This window comes from Papio anubis, chromosome 13 (assembly GCF_008728515.1).
Source record: "Papio anubis isolate 15944 chromosome 13, Panubis1.0, whole genome shotgun sequence".
Taxonomy (NCBI): Eukaryota; Metazoa; Chordata; class Mammalia; order Primates; family Cercopithecidae; genus Papio; species Papio anubis.
The window spans coordinates 28,702,259-28,717,378 of record NC_044988.1 but is presented as its reverse complement, the minus strand read 5'-3'; positions in this window follow the sequence as shown (position 1 = coordinate 28,717,378).

Sequence of the window (15,120 nt, the reverse complement as noted above, 5' to 3'; positions counted from 1 at the left end):
ATTATCCAGCCAGCATATATCATTCTTGATGCCCTCTTCTCCCTCACTTACCATACTTAATTCATCACTAGGGCCTAACTCTTTCATTTCCTAAATGTCTCTCAAAACAATCTTGACTCCAGTATTTCCATAGTCATCACCATGGGATAGTCACCGTAGCATCAATCTATGCTGCCATCATCTCTTTATTCTCCTGGGTTTTCTCTCCATTCACTCTGCTTTCCCAGCCCCAATTCCTTTCTCCACATTGCAGCCAGTCCCACCATGTCCTTCCTTAAGACTTGCCAATAACTTCCTATGGATCACAGGAAAATGACCAAAATCTTTAACACTGTGTTGCAAAGACAGCCTTTCCACAGTATCTGTTTTCTCCTTCTATCTCACAAAAATCTTTCGTTATTGGGACAGCAATATATCTCAGACACAAATTTAAAAAAAGATAATTCCTAACCTCCTTTACAGAGAGGAATAACCTATGCGATATAAGCAGAAGTTGTTAAACGGAGTACCCAGGAAAATCCTTTTACCCTTGCCCTTTGGGTTCTTCATGTTTGAAATATGGTTGTGATCACTGGCACTCCAGTCTCCACCTTGAGACCTTGAAGGTGGAGGCTAGAACCAGAAATGGTAAGGCAGAAAGATGAAAGAGGCGTGGGTTCCAGTGACTTGGGAGAACCATGCTACAAGACTTGACTTTCTACTTCTGGGCTTCTTCTGTGCAAGAGAACAAAATCTTTACATAATACATTCACTAGTTGGATTTCTGGCACTAGGAGTTGCAGTCAGTTTCTAATTGATACACACAAGATTTGCAAGGCCCTACATAGTCTTGTCTCTGCTCTACCTCCCAAGCTGCTTCTTGCCCCATTGTCACCTGTATGCTCTTCAGTACAGCCACATTGGCCTGATTTTAATTCAAATGCACCTTGTTACATTTCTTTTTCTTTTCTTTTCTTTTCTTTTTTTCTTTTCTTTTCTTTCTTTGAGATGGAATCTTGCTCTGTGGCCCAGGTGGGAGTGCAGTGGCATGATCTCAGCTCACAGCAACCTCCGCCTCCTGGGTTCAAGCGATTCTCCTGCCTCAGCCTCCCAAGTAGCTGGGATTACAGGCACCCATCACTACACCCAGCTAATTTTTGTCTTTTTAGTCAAGACAGGGTTTCACTATGTTGACCAGGCTGGTCGCAAACTCTTGACCTCAAGTGATCCACAGGCTTGAGCCAGCACACCCGGCCTCATGCTGCATTTCTGCACAGGGCCTTTATACACTCTTTCCTCAGTCTATAAATTTTCCTCTCCAACCCCTCATCCTCCAGCCTGACCTAACTTACCTCTACTCATCTTTCGGATTTCAGTTAGAGCAGGACTTTCTTAGGGAAGTCCTCCTGAGCCTCCCTCTTTTCCTTTTCACTCCCCTCTTTCCACCAATCTAGAATAGGTTCCTTTGTTCTGTGCTGTCATGGAACTATATTCTTTTGCTTCAGAATATTTTTCTTAGGTTTAGTACTTAGCTATTCATTGATGTCATTATTTGATAAATATCTGCCTCCTTTATTAGATTTAAGCTTTACGAAAGCAAGGACCATGTCTGTTTTTGTTCAACATTTTATTCCCAGCACTTCACACAGTCCTTGGTATATATTCTATGCCTACTAAATAATAGTCAAATGGGCTGGGCACAGTGGCTCACACCTGTAATCCCAGCACCTTGGGAGGCCGAGGTAGGCAGATCACCTGAGGTCAGGAGCTCGAGACCAGCCTGGCCAACATGGTGAAACCCCTGTCTCTACTTAAAAAACAAAAATTACCCAGGCGTGGTGGTGCACGTCTATAGTCCCAGCTACTCAGGAGGCTGAGGTGGGAGAATCACTTGAACCCAGAGGTGCAGATTGCAGTGAGCAGAGATTGTGCCACTGCACTCCAGTCTGAGTGACAAAGCAAGGCTCTATCTCAAAAAAAAAAAAAAAAAAAAAAAAGCGAAAAAGAAAAAATAGTTGAATGAATGAATAGGGACATCAAGTCCCTTTTTTCATAATCTATATCAGGCCCTTTCATTCTCTCTTGCCTCACCCACTCTCTTGTCAAAACTCCATAATGTTACACTAATGTTAGCATTATGTTTTATGGCTTAAAAACAACTTCATATAAATTATCCCATTTTCAATATCTACAACAACTATATAAGGTATGTAAATAGTGACAAATCTTTTTCAAACAAGGATTTCAACATAAAATCAGTCCCTTCTCATCTGTATAAGTAGTCACCAGAGTTTTTTACCTCATTCTGTCTCATTTAAATCTTGAGCCTCACTAGCAAATTACAGTTTTGAGAATTCTCCAACTGATCTGTAGCCATTCAAAATATATATTCAAACAAGCAACAAGGAAAGACCAGCTAGGAAAGAAACTCAACATCACCATTGCCTTGTCCCCCAGATATTGTATTCTGTATTCAATTTGATTCTCCTGACTTTAATCCCTTAGCAAAGTGGTTCTGAAACTTGAGCACGCATCAGAATCACCTGAAAGTCTTGTTAAATCAGATTGCTGGTCTCTGATCCAGGAGGCATAGAGCTTCTGATTCAGGAGGTCTGGGATACGGTCAAGGGATTTGCATTTCTAACAAGATCCCAGGTGATACCAATGCTGTTGGTTCAGACACACTTTGAGAGCCTCTGTTTTAGTGGCTCCTCAAGAACAGAGACTCTCTTTCTTTCTTTTTTTTTTTTTTTTTTTTTTTTTGAGACGGAGTCTCACTCTGTCACCCAAGCTGGAGTGCAGTGGTGATCTCGGCTCACTGCAAGCTCCGCCTCCCGGGTTCACGCCATTCTCCTACCTCAGCCTCCCAAGTAGCTGGGACTACAGGTGCCGGCCACCATGCCTGGCTAATTTTTTGTATTTTATTTTTTATTTTTTATTTTTTTAAGTAGAGACAGGGTTTCACTGTGTTAGCCAGGCTGATCTCGATCTCCTGACCTCATGATCCGCCCACCTCGGCTTCCCAAAGTGCTGGGATTACAGGCGTGAGCCACCGTGCCCAGCCGAGGATCTGTTTCTTTAAGAACCTAGCAGTGGATAAATTTGCTGTTTGGCATTTTTAACAGCAGCCTGCAGAGCATGTCAACAAGGCTATAATTTCCAGCTTACCAAGGGCAACACAGTAGAGTTGTGACTATCCTGAGAGCCACTGAGCCACTGCATATTATCCCATGGGTCATGAGGAAGAGAAATCATCTAACCTCAGTGGGTAAGCCCTGGTTGTTGGGTGGCCTGCTCGGACCTCTGAACCTGCCCGTCTCTCAAGACTATGGATGATAGCAGCAGCTGTGTGTGCTGATGGGTAGCCTGCATTTCAGTTTGTGTTTCAGCAGCTCAAATAACCCAGCCCAACAAGCACTAGGCCTCAAAACACAAAGAGTGTGAAGAAAGCAGGATGGCATCTCCAACTCCACTTTATCCCTACTGATGGCTTGTAAGGTGAGATGATTTCTTCTGTAATCCTAGCCATCCACCCTCCTGTGAAATCCTTGGTAATCATAAAATCTGCATGTCTTCCAGCTGTGTCCCACCAAGATGCTTGTGCTGTTTTATCTTTTCATCCTCAGTTTCTTCCTAAAATCGTTTGGGGAAATTGTTTTATTCCTCAAATATGATTTTGCCTGTTTTTATAATTGATTTTGAAATCTGTTTCGGATGTAAGGTTCAGTGCCAAAATAAAGACTGGTAAGGTTTAACTATCATTTCCTCCATTCAACAAATCTTTAGGATAGATAATAGAGACGCAAAGAAAGAAAAACGTCCTCATTCTTTTTTTTATTTTAAATTTTTTAGATAGCGTTTTGCTTTTGTTGCCCAGGTTGGAGTGCAATGGCACGATCTCAGCTCACTGCTACCTCTGCCTCCTAGGTTCAAGCGATTCTCCTGCCTCAGCCTCCCGAATAGCTGGGATTACAGGTGCCTGCCACCACGTCCAGCCAATTTTGTATTTTTAGTAGAGACAGGGTTTCTCCGTGTTGGTCAGGCTGGTCTCAAACTCCAACCTCAGATGATCTGTCCACCTCGGCCTCCCAAAGTGCTGGAATTATAGGCATGAGCCACCGCGCCCAGCTGAAAAATGTCCTCATCATTCTTGCTAAGGAAATTTTCTGAAGCTTCACTCTTCTTACCTAAAAACTGAGGATAATTATAATAACCCCTATCTTTCGCAGTTACTGTTGTAGTTAAAGAAGATAAAACTATTACGTTTTTAGCAGAGTATCCAGTGCATTGTAAATACTCGATACAAGCTGCCTGTTATTAAATTAGGTAGAAAGATGAGAATACTGGTGTTTCAATGGATAGGCAAAAAGTCAGTTTTGAATAAGGAAGTTCTTACAGAGGAAAGTGTAAAATTTTATTACATCTCCCATTGCCAACATTACTATCCAAATATTTACGTATATTAATCACGGGTCTCTGCTTCAGGTGGATTGCGTATTGCCTATAAGCCAGTATAAGGTGTATTTTTACAGCTGCTCTACCTACCACATGTATCATGACTACTACTACTAAGTAATAATAACTACAACATCCCTCCTGCCCTTGCTATGTACCATGCACTATTCCCAAATGCTTCACAAGTATGATCTCATTCAACCTAGGAAATAAATACTATTTTTCATGGTCCTTTTACGTATGAGGAAACAGATACCCAGAGGGTTTAAATGACAAGGAAAACTTCATGAAGGCCAAGCACGGTGACTCACGCCTGTAATCCCAGCACTTTGGGAGGCCGAGGCGGGTGGATTACCTGAGGTCAGAAGTTCAAGACCAGCCTGGCCAACATATAGTGAAACCCTGTCTCTACTGAAAAATACAAAAAGTAACGGTGTGGTAATGCGCACCTGTAGTCCCAGCTACTTGGGAAGCTGAGGCAGCAGAATCACTTGAACCTGGGAGGTGGAGGTTGCAGTGAGCCGAGATCTCACCATTGCACTCCAACCTGGGCGACAGAGCAAGACTCTGTCTCTCAAAGAAGGAGAAAAGAAAGTTTCATGCAGCTCTTACTATAAACAGGTAAGTATACTTTTCAGATATGTGCATGTGAATCTGTCGGGGGAAAATTATCAGGCATGTAAGTATTTCTAGGTCTTACACCAAAGAGGATGCTGGCCCCAATGCCCCATTTCTTCTCCTTTCCCCATCTAAGGAAAGCCCCAGCTTGCCTGATGGTCTATTATGTTGGACTTTTATGCTGCAAAATTATTAAGAAAGATGGAGGGATGAGAACTGAAGCTACCATGATAATCGCTCTTGTCTCTGACGGTTGCTGTTATGGAGTGAGAAGCATATCCCCATTGTAGCAAGATTCTTATCTACAAAATGGGATCGACACTATTTGAATTTCATGTAAGGCCCTCAGTATACTTTATCTGTGTTGATCCCATTGTGCCACACCTTTCTCTTTCCCTCTCTGTCTTCATTTGTGAAATATGATTAAGAAAGTGGTATACCTCACAGGACTGTTGTGAGGAATGACTCATGGCTATGAAGGAGTTTGTACAATGCAACATTCTATTTAGGGCTTCAGTACGTTTTTTATTGTTTTCAAGGACTAATTTTCAAAGCAATATGACAAAGTAGATAGAAACCTTTTCAGAAATGTTGGAGAAAGTGATTACTAATGTTAGTCAATAGTCATCATTTCATCACCTAAAAATAAATGCAACTTTGACATTTGGTCATGCAGCAAATATAATATTTCAGAACCAGAAGAAAAAAAAAGATGGAAGGAGAAAAGAAGGAGAGAAACTTGGGTTAGGACTGTGGGAGGGGCTTGGGGAGTGATGAAAAAAGAAATACGGGGGTTGATGCAATGTGTATTGAAAGTGAGTGAAAGATAAAGGAGGAATTCTGAGAGGTATGTATTCTTACGTGTTCTCAATAAATATCTTCAGTTCTTTTTCAATGATTTTTTGGATGCCAAATTGGGTTTCTTTGATTGACAGACTGCTTTGAAACTGGACCATATAGACGGACAACTTTTAAACATTACAGGGGCATATTTAAAACACTATAGCTTTATCAAAATTCTTCCAATTATATGTGCTTATTTGCGATATAATATGCTGGTGACAACAAAATTTCTAAACCTTCGTTCTGTGATGTTTCTTACATTACTCATCGGTCAGAACACCTAGAAATTATAATTTCCTTTACACAAGGCCGTGGACTATTGATATGTCTAATTCCCTCAGAGAATAACCTTAACAAAGTTGTGAGGTTGGAGATAGATTAATGGATTTGAAAACAGGAAAATATCTTAAAGAGATGGAAACACTCAGGTTCATAGACAGGTTTACTTCTGGAAACAAAGACCTTGTTACAAAAGCTCTGTGCATATCTCTGCCTCTTCACAGAAAAGTGTACATACAATACCCTTAACAAATCACGTTTATGAATTTTTCTGTTACTATAAGTTTCCTACTAATTCATTCATTTTTAAACAGTAGACCACAAGCAATTGTGGGTACAGAAATATTAAGAAAACACTATGGGGACATTTTTTATAACTGAGAAAATTGATATTCATTAGCTAAAAGTTGTCTAAAAATTGAGGATATGCTGCCACCATTTTATATTAGTGGTAGAACATTGTGGTTCTGATCACTGAAACTGGCCTTCTGTGACAACAAAATCAAAATCACTGTACTGAAAACAAAGGTAGTTACAAAGAGATCAGTTTGGGAGCTGTGTCTGCTAAAGTGGGGTATCACTGTGCCATTAATCATATAAATGTTTTGAGAGGGTCCATCTGATTGTAGAATGTAATTAACCAACACTTTCACTCTGAAGAATCCCTTTGATTATTTTCCCTGCAGGAATCATCATGTCTTATGATGCTATCAACTGTCAATCAGAATGTCTGAGCCACTTGCTAAACCAATTTTTTTTTTCATCAAAAGCTTAGTGTTTTGACTAGCCCGTATAGACTACAATGGGTTTAGATTAAGTTTTTGGAAAAGATGAAAACAGAGACTGGATTTCTGCATCTGGCGGTATGCCAAATTACATGGCCTAAAAACCCTTTTGGTACAGAGAACATAGAAATTTCAGATAAACTACAAAAATGTCCTTTTAGATGGATAGTGCTTGCAAAGAAGAAGTAAATAAAAATAAGTAAATAAAAAAAAAAAACCAGAAGTGTTCAATAGCCAAAAATGAAGAGGGAATTGACAACTAGAGTAATAAGCAAATCAGTTTGACCTCATGGAAACTTGGTGGGGGAAGGTCTCAGTCGTTTATGGTCTTGTGTTTCAACAACTTGAAACCCCTGCAAAATGAAGAGTTGAAAATGAAATCACTGCACACAACCAAGACCCCTGAAAAGGTGTAAATTTTCCCATCAGCACAGGGCAACAATCTGGAAACTCCTTGGTTTCAATCTAGGTATTGGTGTGGGGGAAATATCTCCTCTAAGAATCTGTGACCACAGGAATGTCCTCACATAGGTTTGGGTTTCCAGTTTCCACGGTTCATATGACTTAGGAAGTCCCAAGCTGAGAACTAAAAATCAAAGTGGTTCTGCTGGGTCATACCCCATACGACAGGTAGGTCCGTAGGATGAGACCTACCGGAGTTTCCAATGATCAAGCTATCTGTTAGAGACCATAAATAAACTTTCAAAATGAGTAAGACTTAAAGGAAAGAATGAAAATATGTGAAAAGAACAACTATGAAAACTGAACAGGCTGAACTGAAAAGTAAGTTCAGTTAATTTAAATTTAATGTAATCCATAAAAAATTAAATCCATAAAAAATTCTAAAAATTTAAATGTAATCTGTAAAATTAAAAACCTGGGAAAATGGTAAGTACAAGGAAAATGCAGCTGAAAAAAACTTGAACCAACTGGAATATAGATCCTAGGCATTACTTAGAATGTAACACTGAGAAATAAAAGAGATTAAAAATATTAAAATGAGGATAATAAACAGTGTTTAAAGAATGAAAGGGTCTAACATACATTTAATAGGACTTTCAGAAGGACAGGCTAGAGAGTAGGAAGACACAGTATTCAAAGCAGGATGCTTAGACACATCACAGCGTAAGTGTAGAATACCAAAGGCAAAGATAAAGAAGCCAGAGAAACTCTGTCACGGAAAATACTGAGGAACAATGACTACGTTTTATCTCAATAAGTGCCACTTTTTAAAATGCAAAATATCAGTTTGCACTGAAATAAGATATACATAGCTAATTCCAGATCTGTTCAGAAAATATCTAAAACGAATCTAGGATATTTTGTCATATGAACAGCAAGGAACTATCAAAGACTATGAAGTCATATCAAAATGATGCGGAAGCCAGCTTGAATAAACTCCCATTGGCCAAAGATGGGATGATTTGAACACAAATAAGAATAATAACTGAAATGGGTTAAAATAGATCCAATGTATAAAACCCATGACTTCATACGGATACTGCAGAGAGCCTCTATGACCGCCTTGGAGGACGCCAGGGTATGATGACAGACATACAGAGCAACTATATTGTTTTGAGATCTGGTATTAAAAAAAGAAAAATAATCCATAATTTATCCTAACATTTCTGTATGAACTGCAACTCAGAGTAAACAAAAATATTTGTGAAATAACTTATACCAGTGTTTAGCTAATAACCGAAGAAGAAATGATAGAATGTTGTCATTTTACATGCCTTTAGGAAACAATGGACCTCGACAATGGTCATCCACAGCTGCTAATGACAAAAAGAGAGACAATCAGACATTATATACTTCCTTATATCAACACACATCACTGGCTATGGAGGAGTCTTGCAAAACACAAAACAAAATGAAATATAAACTGAAGGCTCTAGATTAACTGTCGGCTTACAGGAAATAAAAAGGCAAGGGAAATGAGTTAATACCACAGGGATGCAACCAGCAGAATCCAGATTGTGGGGAATTTAAAAGAATGAATCAGATTCTTCAACAAAAAATTTTAAGAAAAAAACGTGGAAAAGGAATTTATAGATTGAAAGAAATTTAGAAGACCTATGAACTAGTTGCAATGAATAGATTGTATTTGGTTCCTAATTCAAAGTGTTAAAAACATACAATACAATCAGATGTAAACACAGGATATTTAATAATATTAAGGTATTACTATTAACTGTAGGTATGTCTTTTTTTTGGAGGGCAGCAATCTAGTCTGCCAACGCTGTATCCCCTCTGGCACGTCTTGCTGGAGCCAATAAAGGCTGTTCCTACCATAGCTTATTTTATTTTTTTAAATGTTATTTATTTATTTAAAGATAGAGTCTTGCTCTCTCTCCCAGGCTGGAGTGCAGTGGCACAATCTTGGCTCACTGCAACCTCCATCTCCCAGGTTCAAGTGATTCTCCTGCCTCAGCCTCCTGAGTAGCTGGGACTACAGGTGCCTACCACCACGCCTGGGTAATTTTTGTATTTTTAGTAGAGATGGGGTTTTACCATGTTGGCTAGGCTGGTCTCAAACTCCTGACCTCAGGTAATCCACCCACCTTAGCCTTGCAAAGTACTGAGATTACAGTTGTGAGCCACCGTGCCCGGCCCCATAGTTAAAAAAAAAAAAAAAAAATAGGTATGTTGATGTATGCTGGTTATGTTGAAACGCACATGTGTACACACAAGGAATTCTTAAAATATCTCAGTTGAGCATAATTTGTTGTCTTAAGACATTAGAATGATTAAAAATAATGTAAAAATATTACATTAGGTATATCATTATAGGAAAATACCATTTAAAGAATATTAAAGTAATCATATACATAGGGCAGAAGTTATAAGACTTAAAGGGGGAAATTGAGACTTAGAAAGATAGTGATATTGCCTCTTTAAGTTATTCTAGGTTGATATGTTAACAGTCAGATATTTCAGTTCTTTTCTTCATCTTTCCTTAAATGCTCATATCTTGTAAAGAACTTTATCCTTTTAGAATTGTAGGGTTTTTATGGTCATCGAAAAGCACAGCCTCATAATATGCTATTGTTAAGAAATAAAATTTTAAAAAATCTCAAATGCAGATCTGTAATTAATTCAGGAGTCAAAGAAGAAATTATAATGGAAGTTATCATTATTTAGAATGAAATAATAAAATTTAAAACTCATAAGAACAGTAATATAAGTAAAAGTAGCTGAAAGGAACATCAAGTAATCTAAAGAGAAAAAAAAGGGACCACATAATACAAAAAGAGCACAAATTAATAAAATTAAAACCAGAAATATTGTTGGAGTCTAAGAGAGCCAAATAAATAACTTCCTTGTTGTCTCTTAAACTCTGAATCCACTGTAAGATCAACAGTCACAGATATGAAGATCAAATAATCACCTTTATTAATGATAAATTATGTTAGAGGTGTAACTAAGAGCAAGAGCCAAACAGATCTACTAATACTCCCTGCCCATCCTCTAGTTTGTAGAACTTGGAACTACATACCAGAGAGATGCAGACACACACACCTAGGATTGTTATCTTGCACTGGACTGGAGGGTGAAAAGAAATCTAATTCTCCATGCTTAGAATTTTTGATGGTTTACATCAACCCAACCAAGAAAAGAGGACCAATGGCTGTCACCCAACAACAGATACTCAAGTTAACCTTCATGCAGAGGAGTAAGAAATGGGGAAAGAAATCTGGATTATTTAGGGAAATTAATTCACACATAAATCATTGGAGTGGAAAATAAGTTTTTCTTCCTGTTAAACACAGTAGAGAAAGTCAACCAAATCAAACATTTTGTTTAGTAAAATAGATACATTTGGGGGGGAAATTTTTAAAAATTAAAAAGGAGACAGTACAAATAAATATATTAAGATGAAATAGGGAAGATAATCTAAGGTAAAGCAGATATCAAAACAAAAGAATCATATGGACTTTATACAAATAAATGTGAGCATTTATACAAAGTGAACAATTTCCAAGGAAAATATAATTTTGCATAACTGAGTCAGGAAGAAATAGAAAACCAAAGGGATCTATAATAATTAAAGCTGCTGAATCTATAATTATATAAAATTCTATTCTACCACCCCTAAAAAGGAAGAAGGAAGAGGATAAAATGGAGGAGAAAGTGAAGAACTACCACCAGGTCAAAATGATTTTAATAGCGAGTTCTACCAGATACTGGAACAGGCAAATCCAATCTTACATAAATGCTTCCAGACAATTCAGGCCACCCAGATTGTTCTCAAAGATGATTTAACTTTCTTCTCTAAGGAAGAACAATTATGTTTCTCTTGAATTTCTTGAATTTGCTTTGGTAACTTTTACTTTCTTTTCATACAACATTCAAAAGGAGGAGAACGGGCTGGAAAAATATTATTTCTTTATCCAATTGAAAAATGGTCACTATGAAATCCGAGATACACACACACACACACACACACACACACACACACACACACCCTCCATTTTAAAGGGAGTGTCAATATTGATCTTTAAAAATTTAGAAGAGAGGCCGGGCGCGGTGGCTCAAGCCTGTAATCCCAGCACTCTGGGAGGCCGAGACGGGCGGATCACGAGGTCAGGAGATCGAGACCATTCTGGCTAACACAGTGAAACCCCGTCTCTACTAAAAATACAAAAACTTAGCCGGGCGAGGTGGCAGGCGCCTGTAGTCTCAGCTACTCGGGAGGCTGAGGCAGGAGAATGGCGTAAACCCGGGAGGCGGAGCTTGCAGTGAGCTGAGATCCGGCCACTGCACACCAGCCTGGGTGACAGAGCAAGACTCCATCTCAAAAAAAAAAAAAAAAATTTAGAAGAGAAACACTACATGTCTGCTGGAATGGCCAAATTCCGGAACACTGACAACACCAAATGCTGGTAAGGATGTGGAGCAACAGGAACCTCCATTCACTGCTGGTAGGGATGCAAAATGGTACAGCTATGTTGGAAGACAGTTTGGCAGTTTCTTACAAAACTAAACACACGATCTAACAGTCTTGCTCCTTGGAATTTGCCCAAAGGAGTTGAAGACTTACATCTTACACAGAAACCTGCACATAGATGTCTATAGCAGCTTCATTCATCATTGCCAAAACTCAGAAGCAGCCAAGATGTCCTTCAGGAGGTGAATGGATAAATAAACTGTGATACATACAGACAATGTAATATTTCTGGGAGCTAAAAAGAAATGAGCCATCAAGCCATGAAGAAACATGTAGAAATCTTTCCTGCATATTACTGAGTGAAAGAAGCCAATCTACAAAGGATACATAGTGTGTGAATGCAACTATGTGACATTCTGTAAAAGGTAAAACTATGTAAATATTAAAAGGTCAGTGGTTGACAGAGGTTGAGGGGAGGGAGGGATGAATAAACAGAGCACAGAGGATTTTTAGGGCAGTGAAATTACTCTGTATGATACTATAATGGTAGAAATGCATCATTATAAATTTGCTCAAACTCACAGGATATACAATGCCAAAAGTGACTCCCTAATGTAACCTATGGATGTTGGGTGATAATGATGTGTCAGTGTAGGTTCACCAGTTGTAATAAATGTACCGCTCTGGTAGGGGATGTTGATAAGGAGAAGCCTTTTCATGGGGACAGGGAGGGAGTATGTGGAAATTCTCAGTACTTTCCATTCAATTTTGCTGTGAACGTACAAGTACTCTAAAAGCCTATTAAATAATTTTTTTAAAAAAAGGAGACAATATATCCATAATTAAGGTCAATTCATTTATGTATCTGTGTAACGCCAGGTCCATTCATAGGAGACATGGGAGGAAAAGTTTATGTTATCTATTCAACTAAAAAAAAAAGTCAAGGAGTCTTAGTCCAAGTTCACTGGCATAAATTATATATACAATTATATCTATAATTAAAAAGGAAACACTACACATTTGCTAGAATGGTCAAATTAAAGAAAACTGACAACACCAAAAGAAATATATATGCACAATAAACATATGTGTGCTTGTGTCTTTATAACAGCATTATTTATAATCCTTTGGGTATATACCCAGAAATGGGATGGCTGGGTCAAATGGTATTTCTAGTTCCAGATCCTTGAGGAATCACCACACTGTTTTCCACAATGCTTGAACTAGTTTACAGTCCCACCAACAGTGTAAAAGTGTTCCTATTTCTCCATCCCTCTCCAGCACCTGTTGTTTCCCGGCTTTTTAATGATTGCCATTCTAACTGGTGTGAGATGGTATCTATTGTGGTTTGATTTGCATTTCTGATGGCCAGTGATGTTGGTAAAATTTTTTCATGTGTCTGTTGGCCTGCAATGTCTTCTTTGAAGTGTCTGTTTTATATCCTTTGCCCACTTTTTGGTGGGTTGTTTGTTTGTTTCATAAATTGTTTAGTTCTTAGTAGAGTTCTGGATATTAGCCCTTTGTCAGATGAGTAGATTGCTTAAAATTTTCTCCTATTCACCTTGGTTGTCTGTTCGCACTCTGATGGTACTTTCTTTTTTTGCTGTGCAGAAGAGCTCTTTAGTTTAATTAGATCCCATTTGTCAATTTTGGCTTTTGTTGCCATTGCTTTTGGTGTTTAGACATGAAGTCCCTTGCCCATGCCTATGTCCTGAATGATATTGCCTAGGAGTTTCTTCTAGGGTTTTTTATGGTTTTAGGTCTACGTTTAAGTCTTTAATCCAACTTGAATTAATTTTTGTATAAAAGTGTAAGGAGGATCAGTTCCAACTTTCTACTTATGGCTAGCCAGTTTTCCCAGCACCATTTGTCAAATAGGGAATCCTTTCCCCATTTCTTGTTTTTTGTCAGGTTGTCAAAGATCAGATGGTTTAATACAGATGTGTGGTGTTATTTCGGGGACTCTGTTCTGTTCCAGTGGTCTATATCTTTTTGTTTTGGTACCAGTACCATGCTGTTTTGGTTACTGTATTTGTAGTATAGTTTGAAGTCAGGTAGCATGATGCCTCCAGCCATTCTTTTTGAAAGCCACAGGATTGTCTTAGCGAAATGCAGGCTCTTTTGGTTCCATATGAACTTTAAAGTAGTTTTCCAATTCTGTGAAGAAAGTCATTGGTAGCTTGATGGAGATAGCGTGAATCTATAAGTACCTTGGACAATATGGCCATTTTCATGATATTGGTTCGTCCTATCCATGAGCATGGAATGTTCTTCCATTTGTTTGTGTTCTCTTTTATTTCGTTGAGCAGTGGTTTGTAGTTCTCCTTGAAGAGATCCATCACATCCCTTGTAAGTTGGATTCCTAGATTTTTTATTCTCTTTGAAGCAATTGTGAATGGGAGCTCACTCATGATTTGGCTTTCTGTCTGTTATTGGTGTATAAGAATGCTTGTGATTTTTGCACATTTATTTTGTATCCTGAGACTTTGCTGAAGTTGCTTATCAGCTTAAGGAGATTTTGGGCTGAGACGATGGGGCTTTCTAAATATACAATCATGTCATCTGCAAACAGGGACAATTTGACTTCCTCTTTTCCTAATTGAATACCCTTGATTTCTTTCTCCTACCTGACTGCCCTAGCCAGAACTTCCAACACTATGTTGAATAGGAGTGGTGAGAGAGGGCATCCCTATCTTGTGCCAGTTTTCAAAGGGAATGCTTCCAGCTTTTGCCCATTCAGTGTGATATTGGCTGTGGGTTTGTCATAAATAGCTCTTATTATTTTGAGATACATTCTATCAATACCTAGTTTATTGAGAGTTTTTAACACGAAGGGGTGTTGAATTTTATCAAAGGCCTTTTCTGCATCTATTGAGATAATCATGTGGTTTTTGTCTTTGGTTCTGTTTATATGCTGGATTACATTTATCGATTTGCTTATGTTGAACCAGCCTTGCATCCCAGGGATAAAGCCCACTTGATCGTGATGGATAAGCTTTTTGATGTACTGCTGGATTCGGTTTACCAGTATTTTATTGAGGATTTTTGCATCAATGTTCATCAGGGATATTGGTTTAAAATTCTCTTTTTTTGTTGTGTCTCTGCCAGGCTTTGGTATCAGGATGATGCTGGCCTCATAAAATGAGTTAGGGAGGATTCCCTCTTTTTCTATTGATTGGAATAGTTTCAGAAGGAGTGGTACCAGCTCCTTCTTGTACCTCTGGTAGAATTTGGCTGTGAATCCTTCTGGTCCTGGACTTTTTTTTGGTT